The 21,782-nt window shown below is 49.9% G+C and overlaps 1 protein-coding gene across 3 annotated transcripts in view; it reads right to left on the bottom strand.

Moving 5' to 3' along the window:
- The window catches only part of Sipa1l2 (signal induced proliferation associated 1 like 2), a 166,594-nt gene extending 145,156 nt beyond the window's left edge, over window positions 1–21,438 (bottom strand). For 2 of the 3 annotated variants that reach the window (XM_041649908.1, XM_041649910.1), the window contains exon 1: window positions 20,827–21,012. The gene's annotated coding sequence lies outside the window, so the exon portion shown is untranslated. Of the gene's footprint in view, window positions 1–20,826; window positions 21,013–21,407 lie in introns of those variants that run through there. The other variant, XM_041649909.1, reaches the window with a different exon arrangement.
- Window positions 21,439–21,782: the final 344 nt, after the last annotated feature.

Here is a 21,782-nt window from a genome sequence, read left to right as displayed (position 1 = left end):
ATGCTTCTGATGACCTGTGGAGGTCAGAGGGCAAATTTTGGAAGTTAGTTCTCTCTGTCAGCTATGTGGATTCCAGGGATTGAACCTGGGTCTCTAGGCTTGGTGGTGGGTATCTTTACTCACTAAGCCACCTCCCCAGCCCGAGCTGTGTAAGTAAACAGTCTTAGGGTGATTGTGGTCTGCTTAGTCCTTACCGCAATACTGATAGAGAAGTCTCCCTTTCAGGCAGTTCCCACAAGTGATGTCTGGTTTGATGGGAGACTGGGGTGAAGCCTTAGTTTCCACATTGGGGTAATCTATCACCGAGACTTCACTGCTCCCAGAATCTATGGTGACTGCAGGCTTAGACAGTACCTGGAGATTCTCCAGTGACACACACAATACCGCAAGTTGTTCTTGGTTCCTCAAGCCTTGCAAGGGGATGAGATACGTCAGGCTTCTGGGTTTAGGCAGATAGTCAGATGATCAACAGGCCTACGTGTAGTCAAGTGACTGACCCAAAGTTAAGAAGACAGAGAGAAGGCTGAGGTGCCAGACTTTCAGCCTTTAGTGCCCTCAATGCCCGAGCGAGGAGCCCCATCTTATAACAAAAGCAGGTCCTAAGCTCCTATTACACACCGGCACCCTCACTCCACCTGTAGCCACTTGCTTGGCATGTACAGAAAATCACTGGTGCAGCTTCTCAACAGGGAGATGATACAGAGGACAGAGCACAGTAAGGACCCCAGAGTAAGAGAACACGAAAGGGCGTGATGGAATCCACTCTGCAGTATGCCCTCTTCGTGCAGGCTCTTCCCCAGCATGGCCTCCTTTCTTCAAAAACTACCTGTGACATGGCAGGTGACTTCCCACATATTCTACTACAGGGAAATGAACACCACAGCAGAGGCACATGGCCAACAAGGCCACACTGACCTGGGCAGGGGGACTGTGGTCCCATTACCCCATCCTAAATCCACAGCCGCAAATAGATCTGAGAGGTCCCCAGTCCACTAGCTACCTGGAGACAGCCTCCATCAAGTCCGCACGGTATCTACCCCAGCCTGCATCCTTCTCTTTAAACAAAGTCACACCTACTCCAGTCCGAGCTCCCCTTAGAAGGAGTCTGGGATAACCACTCCCTCAAAGCACTCCAGACCCGGCTCCATCTTGCAGAACTGGTAGGGCGAGTAGCTGACTAAGATCATAAAGACAGGATGACTGTGGGACTTTACAGTTGGCAACTGAACACAAAAGCATGAAGAGTTTGGAAGTCAGGGTGTTCAAAGGACAAGTTGACTGTGGACCTACCAAACAGAGTAATAATCTTAGCCCAGAAGGGGTCAAAGAGAAACTCTGGGATCCAATATTCATGTTTTACTTTGAGGGTAAAAGTTCAAAATGACTTCACTAAACTTTCTGAAGTTGCCTCAAAATCCCCTTTCTGACCCAGGACAACAGTGCTCACGTGGAAGGCTAGCTGCACTTAGGAGGCAGAGGCAGCAGAGTCACAAGTTCAAGGCCAGCCTGGTCTATACAGCAAGCCCCCGTCTCAGAAAACACCAATGAATCAATCCCTGTTCCATTTCCATCAGCACACCTTTAGGACAGAGTCTGTGGGAACTATTTAGATACATGCCATCTCCTGCCAACGGTGTGCAGATCCAACCCCAATTAATCACCAAGAGAGATGCAAGCAGGCTTATCACAGCACGATCTTTACATACCCACATGGCCCTTGTTCGAAATGTGTGATTAGCTTTTAACTGGGGGATGGATCTCTGCACTCATTTGTTTGGTTATAACCGCAAAGCTGCAAGGTTACAAGAATCATCCTGTGTTAAGTGTAAGCTGTCAATATTTTTTTTCCTTAGGGTTACTGTGATTCCATACATTGAAATGGCACCTGGTAAAGCCAGTCATTTTGTATCACTGTTATTTTAATTTTTACTTACAATTAGGACGTATGTGATGTGTGTCATGGCACGTGTGTGGGGTAAGAGGTCAACTGTAGAGTTGGTTCTCTCCTCCCAATTTTATGTGAGTTCTAAGGATGAAACCCAGGTTGTGAGGCTTGTGCAGCAAGTGCTCTTACCTACTGAGCCTTCTCACCAGCCCTGTCTGTGAGGGGCTGGAAGAAAACAGAGTACATCAATCTCCTGCCGGGGGTGGGGCTGGGGGTGGGGCAGTGTGCTGTGTGATGCAGATGCACTGATCTGGAGAAAGGCAGCTGCGGGCCAGCGCTAGGCAGTTCATATCCGGCACCCAGAGTCTAACAAGGGACAAAGACTCCATGAGATGTGAGGAGGGAGACCCTCTCACTGAATTTCCCAGTTTTTAAAGGGAAGTACAGCAGAACTTCCCAGGACTTGATAAACTGTCAAGCACCTGTCTGGTTCCCAGATCCTTTCACAACGTCGAAGGAAGTAGGAAAGTGCAAACAGTCCGCCTAGACGTCAGCCATGCAGACAACCCTAAGTACCTGGCCACACAGCAACCTGGGGCAGCTGCATGCAGCCTTTGCAGCAGAGAGGAAGCACCTGGTCTACATCTGTCTCCTCTCTGTAAGACCTGTCATGAGAAACCGGGGCAGGGCCAGAATATAGGCCAGAGTGGAGGGAGCGCCTGTGGGCAGCAGCCCTCCCGGCCTTGAGTTTCCAGAGGAGTCAGAAGGAGCCACTCCTGCTGACACAGATCTAAGCTGCATGCTGGGTGCACAGGACAATTCTCTATGCACAAAGGGACAGTGAGAGGGCTTAACCAAGCACAAAGCTCTACCCCCACCCCAGGTGAGATGGCACATGCTAGCTAGCACTTGGGTGGTAGAGGCTGGGCATCAGGAGTCAAGGTCATCCATCTTCTCTTGGCAACGTAGTGAGTTTGAGGTCAGCCTGGGCTACATGAGACCCTATCTCAAAATAAGTTACTATTTGAGAACAAAGAAGACAAACTGCCAGAAAGCATTTTAACTTGGTCAAATTAGTTCATCCCAATTTATAGAGTCCAAACTGTGTTCCTTCAGGTACCAAGTCCTTTTTAAATCTGCTGGACACACCCAGCACCTGAGCCTGGGGCGGAGAAGTATCTGAACACAGAAAAGTAGGAACGTCCACAGAACCAGAGGCGTGGCCCAGCAGGCCTTTTTTCTGAGGCCAACAATAACAGAAAGAACACTTAGTGGGAGGGACAATGTAAAACCCATTTCTGCAAGGGTTGCCAGGATCAGTAATTTCTCTGGCACCTCCTCCCCACTCCTCCACGAAGACAGGAACTCTGAGAAACCTTTACTCTGCTGCCAAAAACCCCCTTCAACTCATGGTCAGTCACACCACTGGCCAACAAGCCGTGTCATCTCAGTGTACCCGGTGGGCTCTCTGGATGTTTCCCCTAACAGCATCAACAGAAAGCGGTAAGGGCGTCCAGATGATCGAATGGCAAGTTATAACGACACGGGCCAGCGTGGACGTCAAAACACAGCCTTTGGGGTTTTATCAGATACTTAGAGCCCCCGGGTCAGTTTTCTTGCTTACACACATAAGTAGTATATTTCAGTTAAGACCCTGTCAGTGCCCTCAGCCCATCTACCATTAGATTCCTGGCTGTTCTTTTGTTCTCTACAAACAAAAAGGCTTAGGGGGGAAAAAAACTGGAGCTGAGAGAAGGCTCAGATGGAAAAGTTCGCTTCACAAACACAAGGATCTGAATTCAGATCCCCAGAACCTACATTAAAAAGTCCAGCACAGTGGTTTGTGCTTATGATTTGAGAGCTGGGGAAACAGAGACGGGCAGATTCCTGTGACTCAGTGGTCAGTCCAGCCTAATCAGAGCTCGGGACCAAAGAAGAGCACATCTCAAGAAAAGGTGAATACCTGAGGAGCCACTCCCAAGATTGGCCTCCGGCTCCACACAGGAACTTACACGTACAAGCCCATGAGCCTGCACACATGAACAAACTTCCAAACTACAACAGCGTGAGCAGAACACTTGCCGTCTGCAGCTGCTGAGCCACAGCCACGCCCTAGTCAAATGAAAGGTTCATTCCTCAGCGGCAGCAGCCCTGAGCAGCTCTGCTCCAGTCCTTGGGAGACTTCCCAAGTCCTCCCAGCTTAACTCCTAGAAAAAAAAGGAGCAAACTCAGCACAGTGGCTGTAACACACATGAGCAGAAAGGGGCAAGAAAAGACAGCTAACGAACTGGGCCTGGTGCTGCACTTCGTGATCCCAGCCCTGGGGAGGCAAGCGTGGTCAGCACAGCAAATTCCTCTGCCAGTCAAGGCTCATTCCAAAATGTGTGTGTGTGTGTGGGGGGGGGGGGGGGGGGGATAAACTCAACCTGTGGACCAAAAGGCCAATCCATCCTATGAAAACTTCTCAAGCGTCATTTCAGCTAGGGGCCACCACTTCCGATCCACCACACTGCCCAGAACAACTCAGGAACATATATGTTTCTGTCTTCTGAGAAAAGGATAACTGTAGCCCAATGCTAGAGACAGTCTTCGCAGACAGCACAAGAAGCCTACTGCCAGACTGGGGATGGAGCTCGGTCTGTACGGGGCTTGCAGGGAATGTGTGAAGCCCAGCGCTGCATAAAACCAGGTGTGGTGGAGCACACTGTAACCCTGGCACTCAGGAGACAGGAGCAGGAAGACCAGAAGTGAAGATCACAGCACGCTGAGCTCATGTGTTACATGAGGCTATCTCAATTTTTTTTTTATTAAAAAAAGAATATTGTCTTCATGGATGGCTCTGTACATCCTTGGGAAGAACGCTGCTCATATTACTATCAGCCCAAGTATACTGACCCCAGCCCTCCATCAACCGCCCCAAAGCAGCTCCTACTGTGAGCCCGGAAAGGGTAGTTTAAGGGGCTAGCAGCCCGTGGGTGGAACAGAGAGCCCTGAACACCTATGGGACACCTCTGAATGGCATGCAATCCCCAAAGTCCTCCTGTCATTCAAAAGGTCCCTGTTCCTGAGAGATCCTCTGGCCCCTGAGTAAGCAATCACTACTAATCCATTCATGAAGCATCCCTTAAGTCTTCTGAGTCTGGATTTTAAACAGGAGCCAGGTGTGTCATTCCACCCACTAATCCACATCCCCAGAAACACTACTTTCTAAGCTAGAGTCTCCCCCATTCACACTCATGCTGAATTGTACCCTCCATTCCCCCACATGGAACTAAGCTACACAAGGTAGCAATGCCTTCAACACCAAAGATTCCAAAAACTGACTAGGAAGCCTATCATTAGCAAGTTTTCTTGTTCCCACAATGAAAGAATCCCAACAGCAACACTCATCTGCCTCCTCCCACCAAGGGCTGAGCCTACGGATCTGAGCTTGGGCCAGAGGAGCCAGTCGACACCACAGAGTAGACAAAGACAGGCATGCTCCTGAGTGTCTGACAGACCCCTCTCAGCAATGCTGCAAGGGGAGCCAAAGAGGCCCCCATGCACAGGTGCAGAAACCAAGGCTCTGCTGAGAGAGCAGCTGACGTCAGACACTGCAGCCAGACACACACATCGTGAGCGTGGGATGAAAGCACAGCAACCAGAGGCCCACGAGCAGTGGCTGAGCTTGCTTTGCTTTCCCCACATCACATGACCTTCTCAGGAGTCATCTGTCACATGACCTTCTGGGGAGAAGTCCACCATAGATGCAGGTTTCAGGGAAGCCTTACTCATGAGCACCAGCATCTAACAAGGTGTCATGAAGCCTGGTGTCAACTTTGCAGGACTAGACAAAGTCTAGCTGATGTAGAAGAACGAGGGCAAAGTGTAAGGGACCCTTAGCTGATATAACAAGTTCCCAGCTTCCCCTGGGATCAGGGAAGGTCGCAGGAGAATGAGGGCAAAGTGCGAGGGACCTTTAGCCCACCCACCTCCCAAACGTTCCTTTCCTCTTGAGCAAGCCTGAGTGTGGCCCAAGGATCATCTGGTGTTATGATGGAGGGAGAAGATGGCAGGAGCCTGGGTCCAGAGTGTCATCTGTACAGAACTCAGGCTGTCACATGGCAGAGAAAGGCTTCTTGGCTGTCAGGAACTACACTTGACTATGCCTTCTTGAGCAGGGAGAACACCTACCATAGTCAACCTGGCCCTATGCAAAACTCACACACACACACTGACAGCAAACATGTTGTCAGACATCAAGAAGAAGCTAGTTCTATTTATGACTGGAGAGGCCTGGTCACCCAAAGCTTTAGTGAGTAAGGGCATGACAAAGGGGCCGCTCATTAGGTCTAGAAAGTGACTCTAAATCCCACGGGGGCTTTATTGCATTAGCCAGTATCACCTCAGCACAGCAGATCTGAAAATCTGGTCTTCCCGGTTTAGGTGGTTTGTTTCCTCCATAGGTGACATCATCAAACTGAATCCAGGGAGTCAGAGCAACTGTCATGTCTGAGCTAAAAATGAGTCCTGAGCCTCACAAGGACACACCCGTGTCTTCTTTTCCCTCAAGTTTTCCAAACAGCACATGCAGCTGAACAGCTGAGCTCTACTGACCCATCTTCAGAAACAAAGTAGTTCAGCTGGTGCCAGGAGCCCCTGCCGGTCCTGCCCAGATGGCAGCACACACAGGCCAGACGCACCTGAGCCTCAGAGTGCACCAAGCTAAGACACCAGGCAGGCAGATGGCTGGACAGGACAGGAAGCCACTCCTCGGCAAGGAAGAGGGAGCAGGAATGAGACTAAGAGAAACTGTTCTCGAAATCACAGGCCACTGAGGATGATCCCCGGGCCCAGGGGACAGCAAAGCAAATGTAGGCAATCTATTTAAACGCGAATCTAAAGTAAATATAGTAATATATCCACACACTGCTGAAGAGCGTGGACCTTGTAACTGAACAGCTATTTATATCTTCTCACGAACACACAAAACCTCACAGCAGAAAACCAGAAACGGGTAGGGGTAGGGCAAGCTGTCTAGGACAGGACAGGAGAGAAGTGCCCACACCCCCTCTGAAGTGTGAGTTACAAAGGATAACGCATCCGTCAAAACCCACAGGATGAACAACACACTGAAGGGTTCTGCATTTTGTTCTAGAAGCTTCACCTCAGATAACAGGTAAGTTATGAACTTGCGTGCTCAGTGACAAGAGCATGGATTCCACACTTACAGTTTCCGTTGAAATATAATTAAAATCAGAGCTGGAGCTGGCATGACAGTGCATGCCTGTAATTCTAGCATTCATGAGGCTGAACCGGGAAGGCTGTCATGAGTTCAAGACCCATCTGAGCTAAGGGTGAGTGCCATATTTGGAGAACCCCCAGATCCTAAGCACCTTCCAAAGCTCAGCTCCAGGCTCCCCATCACTCACAGCTCTCTCAGCACAGACACAGGAATCTCTCCCTAATCCTCTTGATCCCCTTGGCACTAGCCATCACAGCCATCAGAACAAGAGAGCACTCAGACCATTCCCTCCATGACTAAAGCCCCTGAGAACACAGTTTCAAGAAGGGTGTGTTTACTCTGGCCCAGAGTTTTGGGGTTCTGGGCCCTCTCTGGGCTGGCTCCATTGCTCTGGGCCTGTGACAAGGCAGAATATCACGGCAAACTAGGAGTTTGTGACTGGGTGGGGAGGAGCTTCCTCACTTCACAGTAGCAGGAAAGGGTCAGAGACAAGAAATATGATCTTGAATTGAGGATCAACTTCCTTCCAACCAGGCCCCACATCCTAACAGCTCATTTAGCAATAACTAATTAATGATGTTGAAGTTAATGTCCTCACGATCCAATCAATCACCTCTCCACGGTCCACCACTGGGGATCAAGACTCCAGCCCATGAACCACCAGGGAGCATCTTTAGATTCAACCCACTGCATTCTACTCTGAACTAGCCATACAGGGAAGTTCCACTGAAAAAGCACCCGTGAGTTTCTCTGACATCTAAAACTATATGAACTGACTCCGACAGAGGGTTTTGTAGGATGAGGCTGGAGTCAAAGATTCTGCCTACAGAGGTCTGGAACTCTGGGCTTCCCAGCTAACCTGGAAATCAGTTATTCAATTGTTCTATCAATAATAGAGGCCAGACTTTTAAGCAGACCTGTACCCTATAGCCCCATAATAGCAGTGAAACCAACTGTGAGAGCTGAGGAGACACTCACTGGGTAAAGAGCCTACTGTGAGAGCTGGGGAGATGCTCACTGGGTAAAGAGCCTACTGTGAGAGCTGGGGAGACACTCACTGGGTAAAGAGCCTACTGTGAGAGCTGGGGAGACGCTCACTGGGTAAAGAGCCTACTGTGAGAGCTGGGGAGATGCTCACTGGGTAAAGAGCCTACTGTGAGAGCTGGGGAGACACTCACTGGGTAAAGAGCCTACTGTGAGAGCTGGGGAGATGCTCACTGGGTAAAGAGCCTACTGTGATAGCTGGGGAGATGCTCACTGGGTAAAGAGCCTACTGTGATAGCTGGGGAGACACTCACTGGGTAAAGAGCCTACTGTGAGAGCTGGGGAGATGCTCACTGGGTAAAGAGCCTACTGTGATAGCTGGGGAGATGCTCACTGGGTAAAGAGCCTACTGTGAGAGCTGGGGAGACGCTCACTGGGTCAAGAGCCTACTGTGATAGCTGGGGAGATGCTCACTGGGTAAAGAGCCTACTGTGAGAGCTGGGGAGATGCTCACTGGGTAAAGAGCCTACTGTGAGAGCTGGGGAGACACTCACTGGGTAAAGAGCCTACTTTGATAGCTGGGGAGATGCTCACTGGGTAAAATGCTACTGTACAAACATCGAGACTAAATCCCCAGGTGAAACAGCTGGGCATAATGGTACATGTTTGAACCCCGGCACTGCAAAAGGGTTAACAGAAAGACCCCTGAGCCTCTCTGGCCAGCCAGGACAGCTGAAAATAATGTGTAAAAAGACTGAATGACACTGGATATTGACCTCTGGCCTTCACGTGCACACGTGCAAGCACACACAGCATGAAACTCTAGTTCTCTCTTCCCTACGATGCTCCAAATAGTTGCAGCTACTTTATAATATTTTAAAGTTATTTTTCTAGTTTTACATTTTCCAGAAAGGATGGGTAGGTTTAGTATGTAGCATGGTGAGGCTGCCAATGACCAGCAAGGAAAACAAGTGGCCCTGGGGCTGATGCTGGAAGAAGGTGGGGCCTCAGTGTACCCCCCCCCCCCAGTCTGTGCAAGTCTGGAGCCAGGGGGTCACAGGTGCCGTGACCTAAGCTTTGCTTCCACAGTGCAGCACAGCACAAGATGAGACCTGGGCCCGGCCTCTCCCCACCCGCCAGTCTCACTCCTCCCTCACTGACTCAACATCCCCCTCTGCCCCAGGCTTATTCTAGAAAGAACCAGGAGCTTGGGTGCCCAGCTAGAAGGATGGATTTAGAAAGCGCCACTGAACCAGACGCACAGCAGCCACCAGACAGCGCCCAGATTTAACTGCCCTAAAATTAGTTGCAAAGCAGTTACGGGGACCGGGTGATTGCGTCAGAGCCCCTGGCTGGCCAGCTGCCAGCTTGAAACACACCCACCGCTTTCTCCGGCAGGGAAACAATATTTTGGCACAAGGCCAGTTTCAGAACCCGTCAAAGGCAAGATTGCTGTTAGCGCGTTCTAATTCAGTGACAAGGTGGACACAGTCTATCCAGGCTGCATCTGCGAGGGTGTTATTTTCTTTGTTGAAAGCGTTTATTCTTTGGGTGAGTAGAGAACTGTGGATGAATCCTTTTAAATATTTAAATGCCTGGAATTTATTTAGGGCTTCACATTCAGCTGGCTTCAACAAAGATTATGCAAATGTAGCAAAGTAGAGATGGGAAACAAAAACTGCTTTCCTCTTATACTTCTTTTCATCTTGGCAGAGAGTTTCAGAGCTGAAGAAATGGCCTCTGAAGGACCAGCAAATCCCAAGCTGGGCTGCTACCTCACAGGGATCCCAACATTCACCGGCTGAGAAACGCACCTCCACATCCCACTCTAGGAACAGTAAGCTAGCGGTCTCCGCCACACTCCATGACCCTGCCTTTCTTTACCCCTCCCTTCCTCCTCTCTTCCTTCCCATTCAGCCCTATGCCCATGATGTACTGAGATCTGCCTTGCCCCAAGGCAGCTATGGTGCCCAGGACAGGACAGAGTGCCACAGCTGGACCCAAGAGACCCAGGCTTGAGACATTAAAAACTCATAGGATCCAGAAAAAGCACACTTCTCATTGAGCCATTGGGTCTGGAACAGGAAACAAATCCCACTGGCTTCACCGATTTGCATGTAGGAGCTGAAGATATGGCTCAGTTGATAAAGAGCTTGCCGTGCAAGCATGAAGACCTGAGCCCTGAACACACATACAATAAGCCTTCCATGGTGGTATATGCTACGATCCAAGAGCTGCGGAACTGGAGAGAAGGGAGTTCCTGGGGGCTCCCTGGCCAGCCAGCCTGGCTGAATCAGCAAGTCCCAAGCCAATGAGAGGCCCAAGATGGATAGTGCCTGTGGAGCTCCACTGGAGGCTGTCCCCTGGCCTCCAAAGGCATGTGCACATATGTGCACACACATGCACATGTCTGTATACACATACACACACTTTTTAAAAGTCATATATATTAAAAGCTCCCACATAAGGTAGGAGCAAGGAAAAAAAGACAGGCGAAGTTCACGCGCAACTGTGTGAAACCTGCCGTGGTTCTGGAACGTCTCTTCCAGCTCTTCACTCCCTGTACAGGTCAAGCACAACAGTCCCTTCATTCCTACTGATCCCAACTTTTAAAACAGAAAAAAGACCCATTACCCACAGAGACTGTCTTAGAATGGCCCTCAGATAAAATACGGGCACCAACTGGATGTCCCTACTCTTTATTTGTGATGGCTGATCCCTCAGTCAGCTCTGCTCCTAGCATGGCCACGGGACCATGATTCTCAGACACCACGCAAAGCTGTATCCACTACTCTGTCAGGATACGGCCTTTAAGACTCCTATTAGGTGGGAGTTAAACCGGAGTTGCAAGGCTGGGGAGTTAGCTCAGTGGTGGAGCGCCAGCCTCACATGCAGCAAGTCTGGGTTCCATTCCCAGCACTGCATAAACCAGGCATGGTGGAGAATGCCTGTAACTCTAACATGCAGGGGATGGAGGCAGGGGGATAGAGAGCTGAAGGCTGCAGAAAGAGTTCAAGACCAGCCTGGGCTGTATGTGCCCTACTTCAAATAAAAGCAAAAATTGTGATTACTTAGTGCCTGCCATATTTAAGTCATTAATAACGTTCCAGCAGTCTTTGCTAGTCTTGAATTAAAGACACTTAAGTAAGAAAGGGTGCGTGTTCTATAATCTACAGACCAAATTTCCAAACATCCCCCTTTTCCAGTAGGAATTTTCAGGGCTGAAAAGTAAAGAATGACACAGTGCTAGCACCTTGGAGTTCAGTTCCCCCAGTAATCTGAATCAAGTAGCCCAAGCCAAGGTTTCCAAGAGAACTCAGTTTTCCCAGTCGGCCTCCAACAGGAAAGGCAGACAGACCACCATCTCCTCGAAACCTCGGCACTCTGGAGATAGTGTCAACGGTCTTGCTGGACCTGGAGAGTCCTGAAGCCCCTCTGTGGGAACTCCTACCTCCTGCAGCAACCTCTCCAGCCTTTAGCACCAGCCACTTCCTATGAACCTAGGGAAGAAGCAGGAGGAAGTGCAGAAGGCCACTCAGGATGAGTCACAGTGAATCCACGTGAGATTGCAACAAAAACCCAGGCTCCAAGGTTCCTTCAATCCAAACTCACAACTGTAGCCATTCAACTACAAAGGCCCGGAGCCACTGGGGTGGCAAACACATCTGCAGCACAGGGAGGTCCCTGCCCACAGGACAAAGGGAGATGAGACACAGGTGTGTGAGAATGATGCTCAGGGTGCGGGCTGGGTATGTGCCCCGCCAAGGAGGGCAGTGTGAAGCACAGAACTTAGTAGGAAGCCATCTTTCTGTATTCACAGTTCTCCTGCAGCCTACGGGCTGGCAGGCAGCTTCCTGCACTTGTGCCTGATAAGAAGCAACTTCAGGAGGGAGGGGCTTATTCTGGTTCACAGTCTCAGGGCAGAGTTCAGCATAGCAGTAGGAGCATGCGGCAGACTGCTCACATCTCTGTGGGATCAGGAAGCAAGAGCTCAGCCTGGAACCATGAACTGACACTGTTACCATGGAAAATTTGGGATCCTGGGCATCATATGCATAATTATGTACTCACAGTGGTCTGTTGTGCAGGTCTCCACAGACCTCCAAGAGGTGTGGAAGGCCTGCTGCCCACGCTGGCAGCATGACACCTGCCTTCTCTGTGCTCTGGGGCGTGTTATGAGCTTGGGTCCTATGGAACCATGGGATTCCTGTGGTTCTGGAATAGCTTATTACCACGCTCATAGGCCATAAGGCTTGCCCACAGTAACCCGCTTCTTCCAGCCAGGCCCTGTCTAGTTAGGGTCTCTATTGCTGTGAAGAGACACCATGACCACAACTCTTATAAAAGAAAACATTTAGTTGGTGCTGGCTACAGGCTCAGAGGTTTAGTCTGTTATCATCGTGGCAGGAAGCATGGTGGTGCACATGCAAACATGGTGCTGAAGGAGCAGAAAGCGTGACATCCAGATTTGCAGGCATCAGGAAGAGTGCCGATGGGCCTGCCTTAAGCATCTGAAACCTCCAAGCCCACCTCCAGTGACGCACTTCCTCCAACAAGGGCCACCTCCTTCCTAATGCTGCTACTCCCTATGAGTCTATGGAGGCCATTTTCATTCAAACCACCACAGGCCCCATATCCTAAAGGTTCTGCCAGTTCTCAGAGACGGCAAAGGCATCTGGGGACCAAGTATTCAAACATGAGCTATGGGAGACATTTCACACGTGAACCATCCTGCCATACAGAGACAGAAGGCCACTGTGAGGCTGTGCTCCGCATGCTTCTGACAGGCAAATGACAAGTCCTAATCCCCTCTCAACTCTATGCAGGAGGAGCCATAATGGTGTGAGGCTTTCTCCACAACCAAGCAAAGGGAGGTCCCTGCACACAGGACAGGACCATCTCAAGGAGGCCAGCACCCACATCACCATATCCAACCAAGTCACCCACAAGTAGTTCCAGGGACACAGGAGAAAGTCCCCCAGAAAAGACACAGATACAATAAACACAGAGCCCAAAGAGTGGGTTACCCCCGGACTCCTGTAAACTTGTTCATTCCACCTGGGAGGATGGGAAGCACATTTCAAAGGGTGGCAAATGAGCCCCCGATGTGAGAGCAAATACTTCCACTTCTTCTCACTCTTAGGAACATCCTTCTGAAAATTCATTCTTTTACTTGTATTCTATGATGTTCAGGACATCTTAGCATGACAAAGCACATATGTGTACATATGCAGGTCTAAGACATAATACACATAACTATGCAAATGTTCTATTTTAGTTTGAGACAGGGTTTCACTATGGAGTCCTGGCTGGCCTGAAACTTGTCATGTAGACCAGGATGGCCATGAACTCACAGAAATCCACCAGCTTCTGCCCCTCTTTGCTGGGATTAAAGGCAAGACCCATCTTGGCCAGTAGCATCTATGGAAACACATGGACATTCAGAGAGCTGACTGTACAGTGGAAAGAGCCTGCAGACCCTTCTACAGAACAGCCATTGTTCACTGGACTAAACACTAGAAACAGTAGCATTTCCCCCGGATGAATGACCAAAACTGTAATTCCTAAAATCCCCTATTAGACATTTCAACACAAAGAGGAAGACAGCCCAGAGCTATTCCGGAACTGCATGAATCCCATGGTTCCACAAGAACTGAATTCAAAACATGCCCCAGAGCACAGAGAAGACAGGCATCGCACTGCCAGCATGGGCAGCAGGCCCTCCACACCTCTTGGAGGTCTGGGGAAGCCTGCACGACAGACCACTGGGAGTGTATAATGTCTCACATGCCCAAAAACCCTCACTTTCCACAGGAACAGTGTCAAAAGCTGCCTCTTTGCTCTGCTGGCCTTCTAACTTCAGGGTAGCGGCTGGGCTGGTGCACCCCTGTGATCCCAGCACTGACAGGAAGATTGGGAAATCAAGGCTGGCCTAGGAAACCCTGTCTCAAGAGCACCCAACTGAAAAGGGATAACTGAACACACAATGTCAACCTGACCACATTTTGCATCACTTGATGAGGTGCACTTCTCAGTGTGTCCCTGAGGACACATTCACGAAGGAAGGCCACCTATAAATGTGGGTGTCAGCATCCCATAGACCTGGACCAGGATGGGACAGGGAAACAGGACAGTTTGATCAACAATGGGTCCTCTTCTGGTCTTTGCTGCCTGCTCACCGTGATAGGAGCAGATGAATCACGCCTTCCCTGCCATGACAGCTGGCATCTCTGGAACCACGAACACAATGAATTCTTCCTGCTTTATGTCAGGTATTTGGTCTTAGCAATAGGAAGCAAACTAATTCACCTACTTTGGACTCCTGATTTCTTAAACACCACAAATAAAAAAGGACAATTCCTCAGAAGAGGTGGCAAACACACAAAGCGGGAAACATGTACAAAGCGTTCAAGACACCCCTGGGGCTGAAGGAAAACAGGACACAAGGAAGAGCTGCGAGCTCTAACAGTCAATGCTGTCAACGGGACTAGAATCTTGTCACCTGAGAGACAAGCCCCTGAACATGACTGTGAGTCTCTAGACCTGGGCTAACCTACATGGGTCTTCAGACTCCCCCTAAATGTGAATAGCACCGGCCATGGCTGGGGTTCCAGACAGAGCAGAAAGGAGACAGTGAGCTGAGTACCACTTTATTGTCTCACAGTGTGACCAGGGCCTCCGGCTCCTGCCTGGCCTTCCCACCATGATGGATCACATCCACACTGAGAGCCCAGCTAAGCCCTCCTACCCTCATGCTGCCTTTGTCACAGCACAGAAGTGTGACCACCACACACACTAAATATCGTCCTTCACGTATTCACGGAACACCAGGAAGGCACTGCGGCTCTGGTTCTCTCAGTCTAAAAGCAATGGAAACAAGACCATGCAAAACTGAGACTGGAGGGGGGCACTACTTGGTGTTTTCCCTGCACTTCGTGTCCTTAGAAAGCCACAGGGTCCCCTAGCTTCTTAAAGCCAGTCAGCCAGCCATTAAGTATGCATTTCCTAATCACTAACCATATGCAAAGCAGGTCTAACCAGGGACACATCGAAACACAGACTCACTTCTGACTTAGAATAACTCGATCAGCGGAACCCGCAAAGCAAGTTGGGTGCCATCTTTCACAATAACCCGTGGGAAGGGGACAGAGTCAGTTATAAGAAGTCAAGCACTCCCATCTATACTAGGCTTGGCTGTAAGACAAAAGGGAGCCCCTGTGGCTAAGGCTCACACACTGGGTGCCCAGGCAACTGAACCATCCCACGGGTGATGCAGGATAAGGTGTAGGGCTGTTCTAAAGTGCAGACAGCACATTTCTTCTTAACATGGTCATTCAGCAGAGGGGAGAGTGTGTGCTATGTGTGAAGGTCAGACAACTTTCAGGAGCTGGCTCCCTCCTTCCACCAAGGTCCTCCTCAGGAGTTCACACTCGGGAGTCAGACTCGGGGGCAAGTGTCTCTACGCCACTGGACCCAGGCAGCACTTCTCTGAGAAGAATGGCAAAGGTGTTAATGGACCCAAATTCCAAATACACTACAAGAAGAATTAACTACAAGGAAGCAGAACACAGCACACTGAATGTCACAGACCAAGACAGAGCACATATGTAAGGGCTCCCAGGCTCCAGGACACTCCAAGACAGTAGCAGGGCTAGCCATGAACACAGACAAATAAGGCAAGCAGGACGGGCAGCCTCAGAGCACCCTGGTCCTACTCTACAGACTCAGTACCAGGCAGAAGAACTCCAGTTACTGGGCCCCACTTTCACAAGTTTGTGCCCAAGACGAAATGGCACGCTAGAGCAGTGGTTCTCAACCTGTGGGTCGGATATCAGATACATTACAATTCATAACAGTAGCAAAATTACAGTTATGAAATAGCCACAAAATAATTTTATGGTTGGGGTCACCGCAACATGAGGGACTGTATTAAAGGGTCGCAGCATTAGGAAGGTTGGGAGCCACAGCTGTAAAGGATTTGTTCTGTCGGCCCTGGACAGGGCAAAATTCCAAAGGACAGGCAGCATAAGACTATTCCATAGCTCAGGAAATTCTCAATGTCAGGGTGGCGGTGCAGTTCTGTCTTCCCAGCTACTCAGAGACATCTGAGCCAGAAGGATCCCAAGTTAGACCAAGACCAGCCTAGGCTACAGAATGATCTCAAGGTCAGCCTGAGCAACTTAGTCCTATCTCAAAATAAGAAGAATAAAAAGAGCAGGTGTGTGACTCAGTGGTAGAACGCACCGCTCTCCCCTTCTCCAGCCCCCCATATATAGAGGCTGGCTGGGGAGGTAGCTCAGCAAGAGACGAGCCTGGTTTGTGTTCAGTTTTCAATGCACTTGGAAACCGTCTGGAGGGATCTGCACCAAAGAAACCTGGGGGAAGCAGGCTGTGCCCTCTAAGCCCTCCTCTTGGTGACATTCTCACTGTCCTGTGAGAGAGGAAGAGGTGTGGGGGGAGAATAAGAGGTGTGAGGTAGCTTTACTAAATGTTCTCTGAAGCCACACACACACACACACACACACACACACAGGGAGGAAGAATCCTGCCCAATACACATCTTTTTTTGGTGTTACTTTCTTCCCTTTTGTTGTTTTGAGACAGGGTACCAATTCTGTAGTCTAGACTGCCCTCAAACTCCCAAACTCCCAGTAATCCTCCCACCTCAGCCTTCCTAGTACTGAGATCACAGGTAAGAGTTACCACACCCAATCCTATGTTATCTTGATTAAATGCACTGATAATATTTAACGATGGCTATGTTTAATTTAATTAATATACTTATACATATTTAAATAATATGCTAAGGGTAGCAAGGTCAAATGTATATAAATCTAACATCCTTAAAAATGGCTTTTGTGGGGTTTTTTGTTGTTGTTGTTGGTTTTTGGGTTTTTTTTTGTTTTTTTGTTTTTTTTTTGGTTTTTCGATACAGGGTTTCTCTGTAGCTTAGGAGCCTATCCTGGAACTAGCTCTTGTAGATCAGGCTGGTCTCAAACTGTGTTGATTTTTTTAAAGAAATTTTAATTTTACATACATTGGTGTATTGCCTGCATGTATGTCTCTGTGAGGGTATCAGATCTTGGTGTTACAGACAGTTGTGAGCTCCTGAGAATTGAACCCGGGTCCTCTGGAAGAACAGCTAGTGTTCTTAACTGCTGTTAAGAGCTAATCCCCTTTTGTGTTGATTTTGTAAGTCAGGGCACCATGTGTCCCAAGCTGTCTTGAATTCAGTTCGTAGCTGAGGATGGCTTTGAACTCCTGATCTTCCTGCCTCTGCCCTCTAGTGCTGGGATCATCAGAGTGTACCGCATGTGGCTTGGCTTTATTTTCAAAATTTTATGGATGAATGGAAACAGGACTAAAGCACGAAGATAACCCTTAAGTCCGTTCTGGCACAGGGATGCTGGCTGCCATGACAATCACACTCAGCTCAGTCTGTCTTCCTTTCTATTACTCAGTTTTCTACAGAATGCTGCACAGGAAACGCGGCTCACTACAGAGGAGCCCAGCAAAAAGAAAAGGCCTGCAGCATCAGAGCTGAGCCCCTGGAGCACCTGCCACTCTTGGGGAAAGTTTATGAGTCAGGTTCAGAGACGATCAATCTAATTTACCCTTGAAGTTGGGAGGCATTTGAATTCCAATTGCACGGTTACCTCTCCTTAGAAGGGGTTAAAGCTAAATGTAATTGGCAGAGAAAAGAAATTTCTGAGTCATTGATTTCAAAGGTAAACCTAGCAACTATAAATCCATATAAGGAGGTTCATTGTACACAAACTTACAATACACGGAATCTAGCAGGACTCATAATCATGGGAAATATAAACCATCCTGGCCTGACAGACATTTTTATTGCCCTAATACATGGATTTTAAACAACAAAGAAACCAAAAGGGCTGGCAAGACGGCTCAGTGGGTAAAGGCACTTGCTGTCAAGTTCCATCCCAGGAACCCATGCAACTTCTAGAAGTTGTCCTGTGACATCCATGCAAACATTGTGTCAAGCACACTAAAAGGTAAAAACTGAAATGGAAAAAGACACAAACCTATAGTTTTAGAGTCAAAAGGAACTGGGCTATACTTCATCCAAACTCTACTATGAACCACAGAGAACAGCCAGCTCTCGAGGTTCCCACCCTTCCTCCCACTCACCCAAAAAGGAAAGGCCTGCATAGGTACAGGAAGAAAGCCTAGACCACGGTTCTGAGCCCTTCAGGGCTTGACTCCATATTTCATTCAGGTCAAAAAGAATAATCCAAGTTTTCTTAAAATTCGCTGCATCTCTGTAAAGACTTGTAACGTGAAACTACCACCACACGGGGATCAGAAGTTCAGAGACAATTCAAGACTTCCCAAAGCTGGGCTTAACCAAGGCGGCTGGGCACGGGGTGAGGGCAGATCCGTGTCAGTGGAAGCACAATTCCAAGGCTAATGGTGAGGCCCATGCGCAGCGTTTCCAAGCCAGTTTCAATTACCAGATAATTGTCATTTGTACTAACGCTTCCTCGGTCTCAGAAATAGATTTTCAAGTGTCTAATCGACTGTCCCTTTTGTCTTAGGTGAAGACTTCCCAAGCTACAGAAAGGTATCAGGTACCAACGACTCCTTCCAAAATCATACCAGTGGGGGAGGGGGGGCGCAGATGCCCTTCCAAATGTATATTCCACAGCTTTGACCAAGATGATAATCCCACTCACAAGGCTAAAAGTTACAGGGGGAAAATGCTCTTTACAAAAGCCTAACATTTTACAATATCAAGATCAAAATTGTGTACTGATAAATATTCACTCCAGCCAGACAGTGCAGTTCCCAGGCCTGTACTCCCAAGCAGAAGCTCCGCCCCCACACCCTAACTGGATCCAGTGCTGCTCTCTTCATCCTCAGGAGCAAATATCTACAGGGCTTCTTATGCAAGTTCACCTCACCCCATCTATAGGTAGCACGTGGGTAGTGAGGAAAGCCGTTCCCGTTTCATTATGTTCCCCACTTGCCAGATGTCTACGCAGTTAGGGTTTTTTTCTCCCCCTTCCGCTATTTAAGAATACATTCTAATTTAGGACATACAAATTTAACATGCCATATTTTAAGCCAGCAAGACACACAAGAAATGACAACTATAAAGCCAAATCCAAATTTCTTCAACTAATAAGCCTGCCTATCTGGACAAGACTTAGGGGCTAGCTGTCAGGTTGCTCGTAGGTAAAAGTACTGAACAAGAAGTGGGGCGTGGTAGGGCACACCTGCCATCCAAGTCACTCAGGAGGCAGCAGGACCACAAGTTCAAAGCCTATCTGAGCTACAGTGGGAGGTCAGTCTAGGCAGCTACGAGAGACTCTTCCAAAATAATAACAATAAATGGGTGGCTGTTTGGAGATAATAAGCGGGGCTGGGACTGTGGCTCGGTGGTAAGAGTGCCTGTCTAGATACCAAAGCCTCTAGATTTAATCCCCAAATCAAAAAAAGCAACCCATAATGTAAAATCTTCTGGATCAGTCAACTAGAAGCACTAGTCATCAAAGAGCTGTGCTCAGAAAAGAAGAACCAGACCTCATCAGGGGAGGAGGAAATGCAGAGATCCCTGACACAATCCTTGGTATGACTCAGGCCGACGCACCGGACTACGGATCTTCCTCAAACGCTGCTGCCGTTCAAGCCTTAGGCATGAACAGCCATGCATGAGCCCCAAACTCGAGACAGACTGTTCTTCCCCACCACAGATTGCATCCCTGCCTGTTCCAGAAGCCTCCAAACTAAGCCCAGGCAGCGGTAAACAGCACACAGAGAAATCTACGCAAGTGTTATCACCAACCCACCCTAGGACTCTACAGTCTCCAAACAAGTCAAAACCCGATGCGGAGCATAGCACAACGAGCCGCTGGCGCATATTCACCTTTAGGTGATAGACATCAAAGCCCGCTTTTCCGTTTTTTTGCAAAAATAACTGGTTTAAGCCTTAAGGGGAATAGTATATTTCAAACAAAGCCGCAGTTTGGGATACTTTCTTCCCTTTCAATCCAATTTGTAAGACGTTAAATAAATAAATAAATCCCAGCCTAGACTGCAGACGCAGGAAACTCAAGCGGGCAGTGGACTAAATGCCTGTCATAAGAAAGCCATCTAGTGTTAAAGTTTAGAAGTGAAACCGCAGACAAAAGGAACATTTCTGGGACTATTCTGAAGTTACTGGGAAAACCAATGAGAATAACCAAGACGCTCCGTTTTCTGTGAATGACTTGGGTTTGGGGGTGGTTTTCATTTTGCCTTTTCTCGCGCTGCTTATTCTTCTTTCTTAAAGCCATCTCATCCAGACCAAGTCAACTCGAAGCAGAACCCAAAACGCCTAAAATCTGTTTGGACCAAAATCAGGTACCGCCGAGCCCCAATTCCTGAAAGCGCACTTGCTGTCGGTTCACCCGTGTTGGCGTTGGCCGGGGCTGAATTAATGTCCCCGAAGCCGGTTACTGACGACAAACATCTCCCCGAGGGGTGACGCCAAGTTGTCCTGGCTCTCGCTCTCCAGAGGATGAGCCGAAATTGATTCTCTGGGTTCCGCGACCAGGCTGAAATTAATGTGCCGGCGCTGCTGGGTAGCTCACCGACGAAGACGTGAGCCGACGCGTACAAAGGAGCGGGAGCCCCAGGGGAACGGCCCGCAAGTTGGGCACAGTCGGGCAGGTCCGATCCCCGCTCCCCGCACCAGCGGACGCACCCCCCGCAACCCCTCGCCACGCACCTCGGAGCGGCGGTCCTCTGGGCCCCGCCAGGGCCGGCGCGCAGAAGCCGGGGCCTCGCCGCCCGCCACCGTCCCGCGCTACCCATGGGCGCGCTCCCCGCGCGGCCGCTGCGCCCGCGGCTCGAGCTGTCGCCAGGCACCGCGCTGCGTCCTCGGCCGCCCGGCTCCGTCTGCAGCCGGCTCCCGCCGCCGCCGCCCGCCCCGACACCGCCCCCACGAGCTCCTCCCCCGCCTATTGGCCGGTGCTCCAATAGACCCCACCCCCAAGCGCTCCAGCCCCTTTCATTGGTCAGTGCTTGGACAGTCCCCGCCCCTAGAGCTCCGCCCACGCCCATTGGCCCACAGGACAGGCCCCGCCTCCAGCGCTCCGCCCACGCCCATTGGCGCGCCTCCTGGCCAGACTCTCCCCTTGCCGTCGGGCGCGCGCGAGCGTCCGGGGAGAGCGAGCCGCTGGTGGCTGAGAGCGCGAGGCCTTGGCCTGCGGGGAGGAGCAACGGGCTTCGGACCGCTCGCGAGCCGGGGCGCCCTCGGAGCGACCCGTGCTCCCCGGGTGTGGACTCTTCAGCCCCGCAAGCTCTTACCCTTGCTGGTCCCCTGAGGGTCGCTACAGCCCGGCGATTCCCGGGGGACGCACTTGATGCAAAAGTCCAAGGCGCAGTTGGCGCGCCGGCCGGCGGGGTATCTGTGACGCTCGAGTGGCCCCTCGACTGCCTGGAAGGCCTGCACTCAGTGTTCAGGCCTTGTCTTTCTCCCAGGAAGCCTCAACTGCGGCTGGCTGCAGGAGCCCTGGGTTGGGCCCTATTCGGAGATGCACGAGGAGGCGTAAATGAGGCAGGTGCAGGTGGTAGGATTTCCTGAGCCGGCTTCACCTCGTGTCCCCAGAGTCTTGATCTGGTTTAATTGGGACTTTGAACTTCTCTCTGGAAGAGATAATGTTATAATGTTATCTCTCCTTA

The sequence above is a fragment of the Microtus oregoni genome, unplaced genomic scaffold, assembly GCF_018167655.1.
Source record: "Microtus oregoni isolate MIOR12 unplaced genomic scaffold, Mior012 000004F_ref0000308, whole genome shotgun sequence".
Classification (NCBI taxonomy): domain Eukaryota; kingdom Metazoa; phylum Chordata; class Mammalia; order Rodentia; family Cricetidae; genus Microtus; species Microtus oregoni.
This window is presented reverse-complemented; position numbering and strand designations above follow the sequence as displayed.